This window comes from Ochlerotatus camptorhynchus, unplaced genomic scaffold, assembly GCF_037179485.1.
Source record: "Ochlerotatus camptorhynchus isolate MF236.1 unplaced genomic scaffold, CSIRO-AGI_Acam_v1.1 ptg000062l, whole genome shotgun sequence".
NCBI classification, from domain to species: Eukaryota; Metazoa; Arthropoda; class Insecta; order Diptera; family Culicidae; genus Ochlerotatus; species Ochlerotatus camptorhynchus.
This window is the reverse complement of record NW_027040552.1, coordinates 8129802-8146803: the sequence shown is the minus strand read 5'-3', so window position 1 is coordinate 8146803 and position 17002 is coordinate 8129802. Positions and strand designations below refer to the sequence as shown.

Genomic DNA, 17002 nt, shown 5'->3' with positions numbered 1-17002 from the left:
ATATTATGTTCCCCTCGTCCCAAAGCAGGACATGGACTGAGAGCAGAGTTAGTAGATACAGTTGTGAAATTCTACGAAGATGACGATATAAGCAGAGTTTTGCCGGGCCAAAGAGATTATATCTCTGTAGTGACGGGTGGTGTACGGAAAAACAAAAACGTCTACTAACAATGTCGCTCAAAGAAACTTACTTGCATTTTACGGAAACCCATAAAGATATCAATATTAGCTTTAGCTCATTTGCAACCTTACGGCCAAAAAATTGTAAACTTCTTAGTAAATCAGGATCTCATAATGTTAATCGTACATAGATTCACGAAAATGTTAATCTAATGTTGAACAGCCTGAAAAAAGATCGCATATTGTGTGATCGCACTATCTATATGGAACAACTTCTTTGCGATTTACAATCTAGAACAGACTTTTGCCATCTTCGAACGTGCTTGAATTGTTACGATACGTCATTATCCGAAACAAAATTATTAGAAATATTGGAAGAGAAACAAATTTTAGAAGTGTCATTTGAACAGTGGACTACGACAGATAGGTGTAATATTGAGTTGAAAACTTTGCCTTCCGAAGATTTTTCATTTTTCTTTACGGAAAAGTTAGACAAATTAATATATCACGATTTTATAAAAAATAAGCAGGCAGAATTCTTAAACACAAACACTAGAAGATGGCGAACTCGTTGTTATTTGCGACTTTTCTGAAAACTACACATTTGTTCTGCAAGATGAGGTTCAAAGCTATCATTGGAATAATTCTCAATGTAAAATTCATCCATTTGTCGTTTATTTTAATGATAATGGTACACTAAACCATTTAAGTTTAGTTTTAAGCATGACACAGTTAAGTTTAAGTTTAAGCATGACACAGTAGCAGTTCAGTTGTTTATCTCAAAATTATTAGAATTTTGTCGCAAATAACAGTCCAAAAGTGTATTTTTATGTCAGATGGAGCAGCATCACAATACAAAAACATAAAAAATTTTGCTAGCCTTTGTGGATTTAAAGATAAGCATAATGTAGAAATTGAATGGCATTTTTTTGCAACTTCACACGGCAAAGGTCCTTGTGATGCGATTGGCGGTACCCTTAAGAGAATGGCAACCAGAGCAAGTTTAGCTAAGCAACACGAGCACCCTATAACGAACCCTAAACAACTGCACGACTGGGCAAATAGTCGTAAAGAAGATCTTCAAACAAAAATGTCATTTTGTTATGTTTCTACGGAAGAATATAAAAAGGTTGACACGGAATTTGCTCCAATTTTTAAGAAAGTGAAACCAATTCCTAGAACTCGAAAAAAAAACCTTGCTATATTCCAGTTTCAAACAACCAAATTGCAGTAAAAACATTCTCTAACTCAAACGATACACCCAAATTATTCAATGTATTCAAATAATATGAGTTGTAAAATAAAATAATAATTATATACTGTTTCTTATCTCAACAAATCTTTCATTTGACCACATCAACGTGCTTCTCTTCCGCTGCCTACGATTGGATAGAAACGGGTAAGTCTGACAGGTACCATATCTGAGAATGAATTGTTTGTTTTTTAATATACAATCATGAAATAAAATCTCGTTGCTGGACATCTCGACGAACATTTGAAAATGGCATAAAATGTTGAAAATTGTTATAATTATATTTTTTTAATTCGCATTAACTTGAGAACGGCTGGACTTAGGAAAAAAGTTTCTATATGCAAAGTTATCGAAAATTATGCGTTAAATCCAAATAAATTATTATTTTCCAAAAAAATATGCATTTTCATCAACTTGTAAAAATCAACAAAAATTTAAAAAATTATAGATTTCTTTTTAAGAAAGTTACCAGCATACACTTTACACGAAATTTAACGGTACTCCATCAATTTTCTTGAAAAAAAAAATTATAAAAATCGAAGGGGGGGTGTTTTGAGATAATCATTGTTTTACGTTTTTTAAATACTAATTTACGAAGTTTTTTCTTTCAGTGTATTTTATCCGCAAAGATAATTTAATTACCTAAAACTTTTTCTCATACGCCATTTTCATCAGATCAATTGTTTTCAAGTTATGATTTTTTGCAAAAAATTAATCCATTTTTTTATACGCCCTTTTCAAAAGTTACTCTGGAGGAAAAAATCATATTTAAATAAAAAATGCAACCATTAGTAGCAGCGAACACGTGAGCAATGTTTCATTCAAATCAGAAGGGGTCGATACAAAATTGACATTTTTTGAACGATTTGAGCTGGAAATGCTCTTAAAGCAATTTTCCGGGTTTCTGTTGTGTGGCAAATGCTACCTACCACCTTTAGAGTACGGTGCTGCTCGATAAAGTGTAAATATTGTGCAACGTACCATATAAACTAGATATTACCCTATTTGAAACAACGTCCTCAACGTCGGAGGCGGATGCATCGTTATTTTAGGCAGATTTATATTTAAGGGTGCTGGTCAATATTGGGTGCGACTACTTACCTCAAATTTTAGGAACACAGCACTGCCTAGTAACAACCGAGTGGACGACGAAAAGAGGAAACTTATCAGTAAGCATTGTGCAGGGGATGTCATCACGATAATATTGCAAATAAAAACAGCTACAATTTCATTATTTTTACTCATACAAAATCTTCCACGCAGAGCCGTCGCAAGGGAGTACCGGAGCCGTCATGGGATCACCTGGATTGTATCCAGAAAAACCTTCGCCCATCTTCTCCCATTCACAATCCCAATCAACTGGCAGAATCGCCTTCCGACGGGCCCTGGCGCTTCGAATTCATACCATTTTGTGTGTTTATTCACCATTTTCTTTTGCTGTTGTTTACACAGTTACATTTTGTTTTATTTTTGTTTTATTATTATTTTCTGTTATCATTTCATTCTGTGTCTATCGAGGTGGTGGTAGTCATGGTGATGGTTGTTTATAATAGCATATAAGGTTTTTTTTTTATTTCATCTTGATCAGTTTATCAATAGTATAAGTATATATTTCTAGGGTTTCTTATTTTTTGCATCATTTTTTCACATTTTAGTTTTTCGTCTTTTTTTTTTTAAATTATTTTCATTTGTGTCTGTATGAGTGTGGGCTTGTATTATTTAGATTTTTTTTTTATTCTTCTTGTGTCCAATATAAAAAGCCTTTCTCTTTCTTTTCTCTTACTTGCCCGTTTCCTGCTTCCTTGCTTTGTTTGTGTGTTTGTGAGTTGCTTCACGCTACGCAATTCGATTAGAGATAATAGGTTTTCGTTTTTGTGTTTGTTTCATTTGTAATGAGAGAAAAAATGTGGTATGAGTGGTTCCTTCGTCCAATCGATAAGATTTGTGTATCAAGCAGCATTGTTTGTTTTTTTTTTCGTTATCATATACATTTAGTGTTTTTTTTTTGTTCGATATAATAAGGAGTTGAGTAGTTTGTTTGTCGCTTGCTGTTGCGATTTGTTAAGTGTGTATTTGATTTATAAAAAATGGGAAGAATTAACATAACTGGACTTACACATTTTCGATACTCGAGAAGAAACAAACTGCTCAATTTCCGCCTAATAGAACTCTGCGCTCGTATGATATCTGGGTTCAGTTTATTAGTTGACCTTGTCTTATCTTTTCTTTCCTTTTTTTGTTGGGGATGTAAACATGTATTATATCTTTTTAAAACCTCTATTTTGTCTATGTTGTACACTGTTTTGTTTTGTTTTTTTTTTTTTGTTTAATTAGTTATAGTTTGTTTTGGTTGCATTTTTGTAGGTTTTTGTTTTGTTGTTTTGCTACGGAGCAGTGTGTGCATTTGTAGGAATTGAATAGGAAACTAAACAAATCAGAAGCGCATTTGATAGTTTATTCACGTTTTCTACTAGCTTAATGTTTTCACTCAATTGGGCATTCAAAAGTTTGACATTCATACAGCGATGATAATGACGATGATGATGATTATGATGATTTTTGGTGGCTGAAAATGTCATGGCTACTCTGATGAATAGGATTATTTGGGAAGTATCGAAACGGAACTGCAGTTGTTTGTGTGTGTGAGTTTATGGTTTGTTGTTTTTGGGCCAAGTGTCAGAACGAAAAATCAAATAAATGCCTTCTTCTCAATAACAACAATCAGATTTGCTCCTTCTCGTTTGTTTCCTTCCATCTGGTGAAATATAGCTCAATTACGGTTACAATAAACTCAGTTTACAATTACAATAGTAAAAAACACATTTAGATAATAATAGTAATTTTTTTTTCGTTTAAAGATATTATTTATTTGTTAGTTTGTTTCATTCTGAAAAGGTACACAGTATCTGCTTTCGCTTTGCTCTCGTCTTCTCCCACCTTCTCTTTCTCTCGTTATGAAAATTCAATCTCTCTTTATGTTTCGTTACAATACAATAAGCAAACGTAACAGAACAAACTTAGGACCCTCTTTGCGTTCGTGTTTTTGTTTACAACAAAAGCAATCGAATTGGAACATGCATCTTCGAAACCCAAAATGAAGTGAATTGTTTACTGTGTTGTGAAAAGAGTGGCAAGCACGAAAAGAAAAGGAAAATTTCAACTAAGAACTACAAATTTCTGGTATATTTCTCTAAAATAAACTTCACAAATCAAACAAAAAGAAAATAACTTTTTACTTTGGGACTTTGGGGAACCAGTCAAGGAATTTCTTTCTGACGGCGGAACTGGGTACATGAAAACGATTCCAAAATAAACAAAACTAAAAGATGACAGGTGACAGTTGTGTGATTTTATTTAGAGGATAATAAGACGTGTGAGAGGGATTAAATATAATTAACTAAACGCTTCACTATGTTGCTTTGCTGCTAGATTTACAATAATAGTAATGCGAAATGCGATTAAATTAGTTTCACTAGAGAATTAAAATTGTTTGTGTTACTTTCAAATGCAAACAAACGATTTAAGGAGTGCGCTCGCTCTCTCTCTCTCTCTCTCTTTATCTCTTGTTTTATACCTTTCGCTTCCATTCTCAATAACTAAGAAAAACAAACAGATTTGTGTTTTATATTTGCGTTTGTGTGTATGAGTGTTTGTTTTTTTGTTTTGTTTTGCGTTTGCTTTCGCTTCGACGAATAACTGGTATTTAGTTAAAGAAATGTTTTATTTATAGGTAGATGTGTATGTAGTCAAAAAAATTAATCCTATCCTTAGAGTTTTATTAAGTTTGCATTAAGTAATAATAGTTTTCATGTTTTCGATAGTAGTAATTATATATTTGTTATATTTTTCATGAATAATAATATTAATAATAATTGTCATAATTAAAAATAAAGAAGAAAACAATTTGTACTCTCAATGAAAGGATGATGCATTTTATGTCATATATAGGTAATAATTATTGTAGTTCTTTACCATCTATTCACTTAACCATTTGCATTTTCGGTTCGTCAAAATTCATATCGCTAGTAGTAATATTCCTTTTCTGATTACATCTTTAAACATTTAGTTAAATTAAACCTATAAACATATATGTACGCAAAAATAAACTAGAATAAAACTAATCGTAAACATTGTATGCTTCTTCGCAGAAGGGCGGCTTTGGATGTATGCGTTTTCAAAATTGGCTTCACGATGTAGGAGGAGGGGCAGGGGGATATGACAGGTGAAATGCGGTACGATGAATGAGCGGGAAATGAGATGACATATGACTAAACGACTACAACGACTACGACGCGAGATGAGAAAATTGTGGGTACGAAAGCAAAAACCAAACAAAAGTGCGGATGGAAAAGGTGCGATTGATCAAGATTCCTGGCGGCACCAAGTAGGCCACGTGCTGTCAAACGTCAAATAAATCGACAACCATTACAGCTCCAACTCTGCTTTACACCCACCACGGGTTTCGTTAAAAATCAAAAACCAACATTGTGTCAAAATGTAACTCTCTGCCTCGCACATTCTCTTGTAGTGCTATTTTTGTCATTTCGTTCTCTCTTTCTCTGATGCTATCTCTATATAAAAATTCCCTCGCCTACTCCGTTTTAAGCAATTTGTTCATTCAAAATTTGCTTAATAAAATAAAACAGAAAAAACATCAAACGAAAATTCACTAATGAGGTAATCTGGTAAAACGAGGGGCTTTCCCATTTCATTAAAAAAAAAACTTTCTTCCTCTCCCATGTTGTTTCTGACCCATCCCCCCGCAGTAAACAAACTTACACTTACACGCTAAAAGACGGAAAGTCGAAACAATCGCATCTTGCTTTTCGAATAGGATAGTTATTCTGAGTTATTCCGAGATAGGAGGAAAACTCGTCTACAGTACACAAGGAGCGACGCGAGTTTTGCCACAATGTTCTTCACCGCACTTACTTACTTTTTTAAGAGAGGACAATGGAGGTGCTTTTAACGAGTGCAACTCACCTACACACTAGTAGTAGTAGTACATCAGAAAAATGCCGATTTGATCTGGTTTTTATTAACTTTTCACAGTGACGAGTTTCGGTTTGTTTTTGAACAATTTAGAATTTTTGCCGGTAAAATTTTACGTAAGTACGCCAAAAGGTTTCGAATGTCTTAAGAAATAGCACACGCACACAAGTTGAAAAAGAAAAACACACACAGAATGACACGCACACACCTTAACATTGCTAAAGCTTAATCGCTATAAAATCGTATAATTTTGATCGAAATCGATGATTATTTCTTATAATTAGATGCCGAAACTTGAATGCTAAGATACATTGTGTAGATGGTTAGCAAAATAGTACGTACAGATTACTCCGATTTTGAAAAACACGCTTGAATAAATCTATATGCGGCAAAGTATTTCAATTTTGACAAACGATGTTGAAAAACGATGTTGTCACATGTGTCGAAACGTTGAGAAGGTTGGAAAATTCTACTGTCGTAATATAAACTTGAATTCTGCGAAAAGACGTTCGGAATTTAGTAGTTCACACTTACTTCATTCTTACCATAATTTAACGAGGAAATTTTCGCATACATGGATAACACAAAAACGCACACACTTACACACACACACATACACAGGAATGGAATTGAAGATTTAGTTTGAATTTTGCTTTTGTTTTCCTTTTGAAGGTTTCGCATAATGTTGCATCACAGAACGGGTTGCTTAGGGCGTTTAGAACGATCACATAGAGATTTGATTCAAATATTGGATTTGATTGATTTGAAAGCTACACTTGAGGGAACATGTGGTAAAAAGCTTCTACAGGACGCAATGACACTTTGCAGTTTTCAACTGCCTTTCAACTGCCTTGACATGCGTCATTGCTAGTTTGGATACCTTTCTGCATGACGGATCCTTGAAAAAAAGTATGCAAAATTACAAAGCAGCAAAGGGTCCTTTTGTCCCCTGGGTAGAGAATACATATTGACATTTGATTCAACTACCGAAAGTTAGCAAACGTTCCATCAGCTTATTACATTTATGATATCATGTGTTCGCTACTATTATCGAGATTTGTGCTCCCGGTAATCTGACCTTTCTTGATCTGAACTCTTTTTATATTGAACCCTGCTAATCTGCACGCCATACAAACTAAAACTTCAGTGCCAACATTTCAAAGGGGCGTAATTGCTTTTGTAAACAATGACTTTAACCGTCAATTTCTCGCAAATAAAAGCTCACCCCTTTCAATTAACAATGCTAGCTGGTAGAGGAAACATTCGTCAACCTGTTTCATGAGTGAGGTTGTTTTGATTTCCTTTATTTAGGAGATTTTCAGCCGCAGGTTGGTTCATCTTCGAGGCATGATCTTACCTTACCAATCCGGCTAAGGCCTTGTTGTTCTCTGCTGTCCGAAGAAGTCGTCTCCACTCTATTCGAGCCATGGCCACAGTTCACCAGCCTTGTAGTCTGCGAAGGGTCCGCAGGTCGACTTCTACTTGGTCGATCCACCTTGTTCGCTGCGCGCCTCTTCTTCTTGTTCCTGTAGTCGCCCGTTTTGGAATGTGGACGATGGATGGTTCTCCCAGCAGCTGGTGCAATTCGTGGTTCATTCGCCTCCTCCACGTTCCGTCATCCATCTGCACTCCACCGTAGATGGTACGCAACACCTTCCGTTCGAAAACACCAAGGGCGCGTTGGTCCTCCACGAGCATAGTCCAGGTCTCGTGGCCGTAGAGGACCACCGGTCTAATCAGCGTTTGTGCAGCGGCGAATTTTATTCAACCGGAGCGTCCTCTGGAGTACAAAGTAGGCACGATTCCCTGCCATAATGCGTCTTTGAATTGATCTGCTGGTATCATTTTCGGCGGTCACCAGTGAGCCAAATTACACGAACTCATCGACTACCTCGATTTCGTCACCGTCAATCTGAACTCGGGGTGGGAGGCTAAGATTGTCTTCCCTAGATCCTCTTCCTTTCATGTATGTTGTCTTTGAAGCGTTGATGGCAAGTCCAATCCGCCTAGCTTCAGCCTTCAGTCTGATGTACGTTTCCGCCATCGTCTCAAAGTTCCGTGCCATAATGTCAATGTCATCGGCGAAGCCAAGAAGCTGAATGGACTTCCTGAAGATCGTGCCAGCTCTTCTGATCACACCTTCTAACGTGATGTTGAATAGCAGACACGAAAGTCCATCACCTTGCCGTAACCCCCTTCGAGATTCAAAGGGACTCGAGAGTGTCCCCGATACTCGAACAACGCACATCACTCGATCCATCGTCGCCTTGACCAATCGCGTCAGTTTATCCGGAAATCTGCCATAGCTGATCTCGATCGATTGTGTCGTATGCGGATTTGAAATCGATGAACAAATGATGTGTGGGCACGTTGTATTCGCGGCATTTCTGCAGAACCTGCCGTATCGCAAAAAATTGGTCCGTGGTAGCGCGGGCACCCATGAATCCCGCCTGGTATTGCTCCACGAACTCTCTTGCAAAGGGTGACAGGCGGCGGTATAGAATTTGAGAGAGTACCTTGTAGGCGGCGCTCAGCAGTGTGATCGCGCGGTAGTTGCAGCAATCCAACTTGTCGCCCCTTTTGTAGATTGGGCATACGACACCTTCCATCCACTCCTCCGGTAACATCTCCTCCTCCCAAATCTTGGCAATTACCCAGTGCACCACCGTATTTTAATAGCTCACTTGGTAGTTGATCTACACCAGTTGCTTTGTTGTTCTTCAGCCGACCGATCTCCTCCTCAATGTCTTGAAGATCTGGGACCGGTAGCCTGTCGTCTTCTGCGTGTGCTCCAAGGTCTGTTGCCGTGCCACCTTCGTTTTCTGCTGCTTCACCGTTGAGGTGCTCGTCATAGTAATGCATCTTCGAGACATGAGTGAGGTTTTATTCGCGAGAAATCGACGGCTAAAGTCATTGTTTACAAGTGGAGTTACTTCCAAATGTTCGCACTAAATTGCTTATATAGTCGCTATATTTATAGTCTTGCTGGATATAATTTCGATCTATCAAAACTCGGAACCAATTCAATAGACTGTAGAGCAACATTTAAAAAGATACCATCAACTTTTATAGACAAAACATTGACAGTTCTTTCCTCGCCAACCGAGCGCAAATTCATCAGCATCATCGGTAGGGTAAACTTTCCTCATCACGATGATGGTGTTGGTTTGCGTATGCGAGCCTTGAGTCTCGAAAAAAGGGTTTCCGAAGTTCTGTTGTTGGTCGTGATATGCTCGATTGGTTCCGCTATTTGACAGCTCCCGTGGTTCCCGTGCTTCTATCCGCCAGACTATAAATATAGCGCCTATAACCGGCTCAAACGTCATCTAGCACATGGCATAGAGTGAACGAAACGCAGAATCAAAACAAAACAGCAAATCAGGGGAAACATGTCAGAAGGGTGTAACTCGAAACGTAAACAATGACTTTGAACGTCGATTTCTCTTGAATGAATGTGTTATCATTCGTAAGAAACCGACGATCCAAGTCATTGTTTACGTTTCAAATTAGACCCTTCTGACATGTTTTGCCTGAAGTAAGGCTACCAGAAACTCGTTTTTCTGATGGTCGTAGGGTTACTAGAAGTTAGAAATTGAAAATTAACCCCTTAATTTGCATGAAGTGTCGTTCAGATTAACGGGGTCCAAGGTATCAGCCATCGTGACAGCCATTTTTGGAAGCTTCCAGGAATTACCTCAAGCGGATTTTCAGTTGCTGTGCACCCGAGGTAGAAATAAATAGTATGAGGAAAGGCTTCCTTAAACAGTTGATGATATTTAACTTCCGTGGAATTGATTTTAAAGTGCACGACAGCCACGGGGAAATTAGGTTAAGGCAGCTTTAATCACAATGTTAAATTTGATAAGCAAACGAAACAGAGAAGGATGCATTTCATGCAATGGAAAACCGATTTGAAACAGACATCAACGAATTTGGAATGCGCCAAATGAAGAATGGATGCTTGAACGACTTGGCAGCACAAAGTTCTGGTTTTGTGTGAAAAATTAACAAAAGGGCAGATTTAAAGGCCAAGACTGCAATGACCAGTGATGGAAAATCACTAACCTTAATTTTGTGCTTTCATTTACCTTCATTTGCCTCTAACTTTTTTTCATCAGCAGAATTCCATAAAATGATGAGTGAAGCTTTTGTAGGTTTTAGTATTAGCTACAACTTTTTTCAAAAACACAAATCTGTATCTCTTATGCAAGATGAACTATAGTGAACAGAACCCGCCATTGCTTGTCAGTGAATGTAAATTACAATCACTGAAAAACAATGAGAAGTTCTACCCGCTCTAGTTCGCCATGCATTAGAGATACAGATTTGAGTTAGTGACAAAAGTTGTAGCTAGTATTAAACCCTACAAAAGCTTTGCACTTAATTTTACGGAATTCTGATGATTACAAAAGTTAAAGGCAAATGAATGTAAATGATTTTCCATGCCTGGCAATGACAGCTGAAGAATTTTATCAAAAATGAACAAAACTGTCAGAAGAAACTAGTTAAAATTGAATTCGAGTTCACCTCAAAAGCCAGTCAATGTTATTGAAACTAAATAATAAAGACAGTACAAGTGCACTGGGGTTTTCTAGGAGAACCCAATCACATAATTTTTTAAATTGTTATAAAAAAAATTAATCTGCTGATCACAAAAAAATCACCTGCGTAGAAATTACTTGTTTTGAAAGACAACAAATAGGGGAAATGTTGGCTTCGGAAATACCTTAACCTGCTATCGTCAGAGGGGTAAACAAAGTCCTAGAGCACTCAAATTTGGCCAATAGATGCTCTGAAACACAATGCATCCACATGCCGAAATTGAGCTCTCAAGGACGTTGTTTACCACCCTGACGATAATAGGTTAAGGTATTGCCGAAGCCAACATTTCCCCTATGAAACTCATACTAAGTTTGATGAATAGACCGGGAGAAACCATTCCCAATCTATGTTAACATTTTATGCCAACTGGATCACAGCTCTTTTTCTGTTATTGTGTTTAGGGAAAAGTCGTTCAGAACGACATAGGGTAATTTTTAAGGACATAATTCAGCGAAGCTTCATTCGCTCCACCGCTTGGCGTTTTCAGGGCACAAATCTCATAATCTAGAAGCTGTACCGATCCGAAAGTTCAACTTGATTTTAAGCTCCGTACACAAAATAGATCGTCAGATGGGTGTCCGTTAAACAACTAGTATGAGATAAAGTTGAACCATGTCCTTGAGAAACGTGTTCCGATCGAAACATACGATGTTTGCTTTACTTCCTTGGGAATTACTTTAGAATGGCGCAATTTTTGCAATCACAACGATAATGACAGCCAGACAATGGCTAAGGCAGTTTTAATCACCGTGTCAAATTGAAGTAATCAATTTTATTACATTGGTAGATAATGTTATCGAAAAAAAAAAAGGAAAATATCTCAGTGAAAGGTATGCTGACTTCACGCGAAATCGCATTACACCCCGCACAGACTATCCAGCATTTTACGAGCGCTTATGGCCGCCACGATCTGGCTAAGTTTTTGGTAGGGAACATACGATTTGACGTTTGGGTTGTGTAAACGTGTAAACGTAAACGTTCAAATTTGATCGTTTACACGTCAAACGTCACAAGCCAAACTTCAAATCTTATGTTCCCTACCAGAAACGCAGCCAGATTGTGGCGGCTATAATCCCTCGTAAAATACTGGATGGCTTATATCATGTAATATCCAGCTTTCCATGCTCGCTAATGGCGGCCTGTTTGTATGAATAAATGTATCCTTCACTGTACTTTTTGACACTAACTGGAGGGCGTATCTTGTTCTATTTTCTTCTGTTCCTGGGAGAGGGAAAGGGAGGGAATAAAATCCGAACATCCAGATAGTGTCAAAAAGCACAGTGAAGGATACATTTATTCATACAAACAGGCCGCCATTACCGAGCATGGAAAGCTGGATAGGCTGTCTTACAATGAGCACTCATACATCTAGTTTTCACTGGAAATCCTATGTATGAGTGCTCATTGCAAAACAGCCTATATTACATGATATAAGTCATAGTCTGTACGGGGTATTCAGGTGATACGATCCAGCGTACACAATCAATAGGCACTTGCACTGCCACTTCGATAATTCGACAGTGAACATGCATAAGGGCGTATACGCGATGATCGATTCTCTTCGTCGATTTTCTCTTCTGTTAATCGCTAGATTTAACGTTTCTCGGTGCGTTTACTGTTGCTTTTGATAGTCACACATACAACCTGTTACAACTCTGCATTGAACAAGTTCTAGAAAACTGTTTCGCTTAGCTGCAGCAATGCAAAGAGAAAATCGTTGAAGAGAATCGATCATCGCGTATCCGCTCTTATGCATGCTCACTGTCGAATTGTCCCCTGCGCGGCCAATGAGATCATTCCAAATTAGAAATCAGTTTACTCATAAATCTCAAAAAGTGCAGGAAATCAGCTATGAAGAAAATTTGCCTCATGTTTTCTTGTGGAAAATCTCAAAAATCTGCCGGAAAAGGAGGAAAACTTATGAAAAATGTTCTCAGTCTAGGAGTAGAATCAACAGACTGAAAGGATTCAATTTTTACTTTTCTCATATTCGGGTTTTTTTCCTGGAAAACCCTGGGAAAACATGAGGCAAATTTACTCATCACTGAATTCCTGAACTTGTTACGGTTTATTAGTACACTGAACTAAAATTTGGGTCAATCTCATTGGACGTGTAAACATGCGAATACCCCGTTCACATTACAGCGTATATCACGTGATATACGCTGTCTTGCAATGAGCACTCATACATCTAATATTCACTGAAAATCCTATGTATGAGTGCTCATTGCAAGACGTGATATAGGCTTTAATGTGAACGGGGTAGAAGTGTCATCAGAGTCTGGACTTCTGGATCGTATTACCTTAAGGTTACAACAATAGTTTGGGAAATTGAAGCATTGCAGTCAAATTTTTTCGTCGGCAAAAACCTATCACATACGGGGAATTGATTTAGAATCGATCACAAATCACACAGCACACGGGCGCTCACGGCCAATCAGCCAGAGAAAGAGAGAGAGAGAGAGAGAGAGAGAGAGAGAGAGTCACTTCTACTCAACTGTATGGAGACATTTCTAAAAACTGAGGTTACTCAGCGCTGAGTAACCTCAGTTTTTAGAAATTTATCATACAACTGAGTAGTCTACTTCTCGGATTGAAAACTAGTTAGAATCAAATCGACTTCGGTTAGGCATCTTGATGTCATTTGTGACAACTGTCAATCTTTCCGTTTCCGATTCCGCCTCCGCCTACACGGAGATGAAAAACAACCCAAAATTAAGTACTTTTCCCTCAATTCCGGGGTTCAGCCCAATAACCCAAATTTGAGTAAATCGCATATAGTAGTTTCCATTTAACACCAGCAAAAAAAAATACCTACTCTTAAGTATATTCTACCCAAAATTAAGTTTAATTCACGCAAATTTGAGAATATGCAATTTACTCAAAAGTAGCTTATTGGGCTGAACTATATCGTTGGGTCGAATCTCTCGTTCCTTTTTTGACAACAATAACGAGTGCAAGTGAGAGGCTGAAGTCAATATTAAGTAAAAAGAACTCAAATTTTGGGTAGTATTTTTTCTCCGTGTACATTGCGTTTGGGCCATGACTCTCTCTCTCTCTCTCTCTCTCTCTGAGTTATTCTCATTGGCCGTCCAGTGGAACGTCACAGATGTGAAACTCAACGCAAATTGTCAAATAGTTTTCTTCGCGCACGATTGCACTTATACTGAAATTATGACTTAAGCTGGGTTTAGATTAGGCAAGTCAAATGATCAACTCAGTTGAATTCAATTGACTCGAAAAGTTGAGCCTGGTTCAACTTTTTTCAATTCAAGTGAGTTGATCAAGTCAGTTGAATGGCATGGTTTACACGTTCAATTCGTGTTCAAGTCAATTGAATTCAACTGACTTGATCAATTGACTTGCCCTGTCTAAACCCAGCTTTAGTGAAATCAAGAACAACATGTGAAAAGGGCGAGGGTCACCCACGCAAACAACATCGCAAACAAGCTTCCCCTACCCGGTGATGTTGATGGTTTGCGTTGGTGTCATATGGGTGGCGAAAAAGGGTTTAAGAAGGTTTCAGTGCCAACATTTCAAATGAGAGCTTTAATCACAATGTTCAATTTCTCACAAGTAAAAGCTCACTCATTCAAATTACCAATGCTAGCTGGTAGAGGAAACATTCGTCTGCCTGTCAGTGTCATTAATTTTCATGGGTGAGGTTTTATTTGCGAGAAATAGACCGATAAAGTCATTGTTTACAAATGGAATTACACCCCTTTGAAATGTTGACACTGGTTTGTTCACAAAAAACTTGTATGCCCTTTTCACATGTGCCTGTTGAAATGATGTTTATTCAGTAGGGTGGCACAAAATAACACTTTGTCTGGAAACCGGAAGGCTCAACCTCCACGTTACAAACAAACTTTTGTTTGACGGCAACTCTGACATACGTGATTGCAGGCCTTATTTTTATTATTGCATTTTAATATTTAACATTTAGTCTGAGTTAAATGTGCGCCTTAAAAATCTTGATTTGTGAAGGTTGAAACAAAAGTGATGAAAAAATGCAACATCTAGCAGCCATTGACCAATGTTTTCTAAATCCGGATAACTTCAAGATAACGGCGTAATTGCTTTTGTAAACAAACCGGTCAATCACTGAGTTCTCGTGATTTAAAGGTCAATCTAAAAAACTAACACCACAAACAGGTAGAGGAATGATTCTTCCATCATTTGGTATAGTTTGTTTGCAAGATTGAGCTTTTATTCGCGAGAAATCAGTTATCCACGTGTTTGTTTACAAAAGCAATTACGCCCAAATCTCAAAGTTCTCCGGAAATGTGTAGAAAATTAAAATGGTTGCGTTGCACTAAATTTCGATGTATTAGAAATATTTGATCAGCTAAGGTTTTTGAAAATCTACAATTTTCAAAAATCTCACCAGTGCTACCTCTAAATCACGTTTTTCAGAGTTGCCGCCAAACAAAAGTTTTTTTTGTCACATGCTTAGCTATCATTTGGAGGGTCAGCCCCCTAGTTTCCAAACAAAGTGTTATTTTGGGCCACCCTAGTATGCACGCATACAACCTGATGCCATCGCTCTAAGCCCCCAATTCTGCGAGTCGAGTGACTGTCGACATAAGTCACGTCAGCGTGACACGGCGCTCGATCTGATTTGAACCGAGAGTCACGTCATCATGACGACGTGACTTATGTCTACTCCCTGTTTACACGACTCACAGAATATGGGCCTACTGTGTTACCTGACTTATAACGAATATACGTTGTATAAGAGTACCCCGAATACAACGTACGACTCGTCTAATTTTGCATAGCGTTGAATAGATGTTGTATATTCGTTATAAGTCAGGTAGCACAGTAGGAGAATCTGAACAAGGGTTGTTTATCGACAACCGTCGATAACGTTTGCAATAGGTAGTCACATTCAGACGTTAACGCTGACGTTATGGACGCTTTCCGACGTTCCCTGGTTCTGAAAGGTACAACCAGGGGTGGTATGTGGCTGTCAAATACGAATAATCGTCACCTACCTCGTATAACTGATCCAAACCAATTCCATACAAGAATGATCAGTAGGCTGATTTGACAGCACGTCCCCCTCCAGGGTATAACATGAGGGAAACCTTACCATGAACGTCAAACGTTAAGCAAGGTATCCTTTTTAGTTCGTTTGAAACGAACATTTAACATAATCAAAAATCGTTAACAGCCGTTATCACGAATCACAATTCAATTGGAAGCTCGTAAGCTTTTTATCACAAAACTACTAATCACAATTGAAACAAGCTTTGCTTGGTAAAAAGATCCTCTGTTGGGCATTTTTCTGCTCGTCAATGAAAGAATCGATCATTTCTCCGGCGGATCTTTAATGCTCATCGAAGGAAAACAATGTCCGTTGAAATTTGTCATTCACGGTGTAGGTTTTGATATGTATATGTATGATCAACAATATATCTATGCTTCAGGCAGGATTTTTATCTGCAAGCCCTGCGAAGTCAGCCATACTATCGATATACTATACGGTAAAAAGTTGTCACATCTAATCCAAATGCTCTTGCACTTGACTCAGTCTGTCATGCGGCACTACGAATTGAAGTGATTTATCATTGATTTTCAAGTGATTTGCGTTTTGAAACAAAACTGATTTGTCGTTGAAAAATATGTACTGTATAACACCTTTAAGTCAAAATGATTATCATTTGAACTGGCACCACTGTTTTCATCCAAAAACGCACTTGCCAAACATTACACGCGAAGATGGCAAGTGAACAACAAATAAATTAAGAGCATGAAAGCGATGATTCTCCACCAGAAATAATTTCCCGAGTAGCACACTTTCATCACAATAAGTTACAGCAACTTGTTTATGACTGAAATAAGTCGTAAATAAGTTACTAAACTTGATTTATGACAAGCGTGCTACTAGGGTTGCATTCTAGAGCGCGAGTATTAAGAAATTGTTGCTGTATTCAATAATAGGGTATTATTCAGACAAGTACTATTACAAAACATTGTCAAACTTATCAAACTGATTGCTCAATGTTACTTCTTCTACAAGCCTTGTAATGT

General features: G+C 37.8%; 1 pseudogene; it reads right to left on the bottom strand.

Annotated features, from left to right (window-relative positions):
* LOC135717587 (uncharacterized) overlaps nt 1-9226 on the bottom strand; it is a 103830-nt pseudogene extending 94604 nt beyond the window's left edge.
* Nucleotides 9227-17002: the final 7776 nt, after the last annotated feature.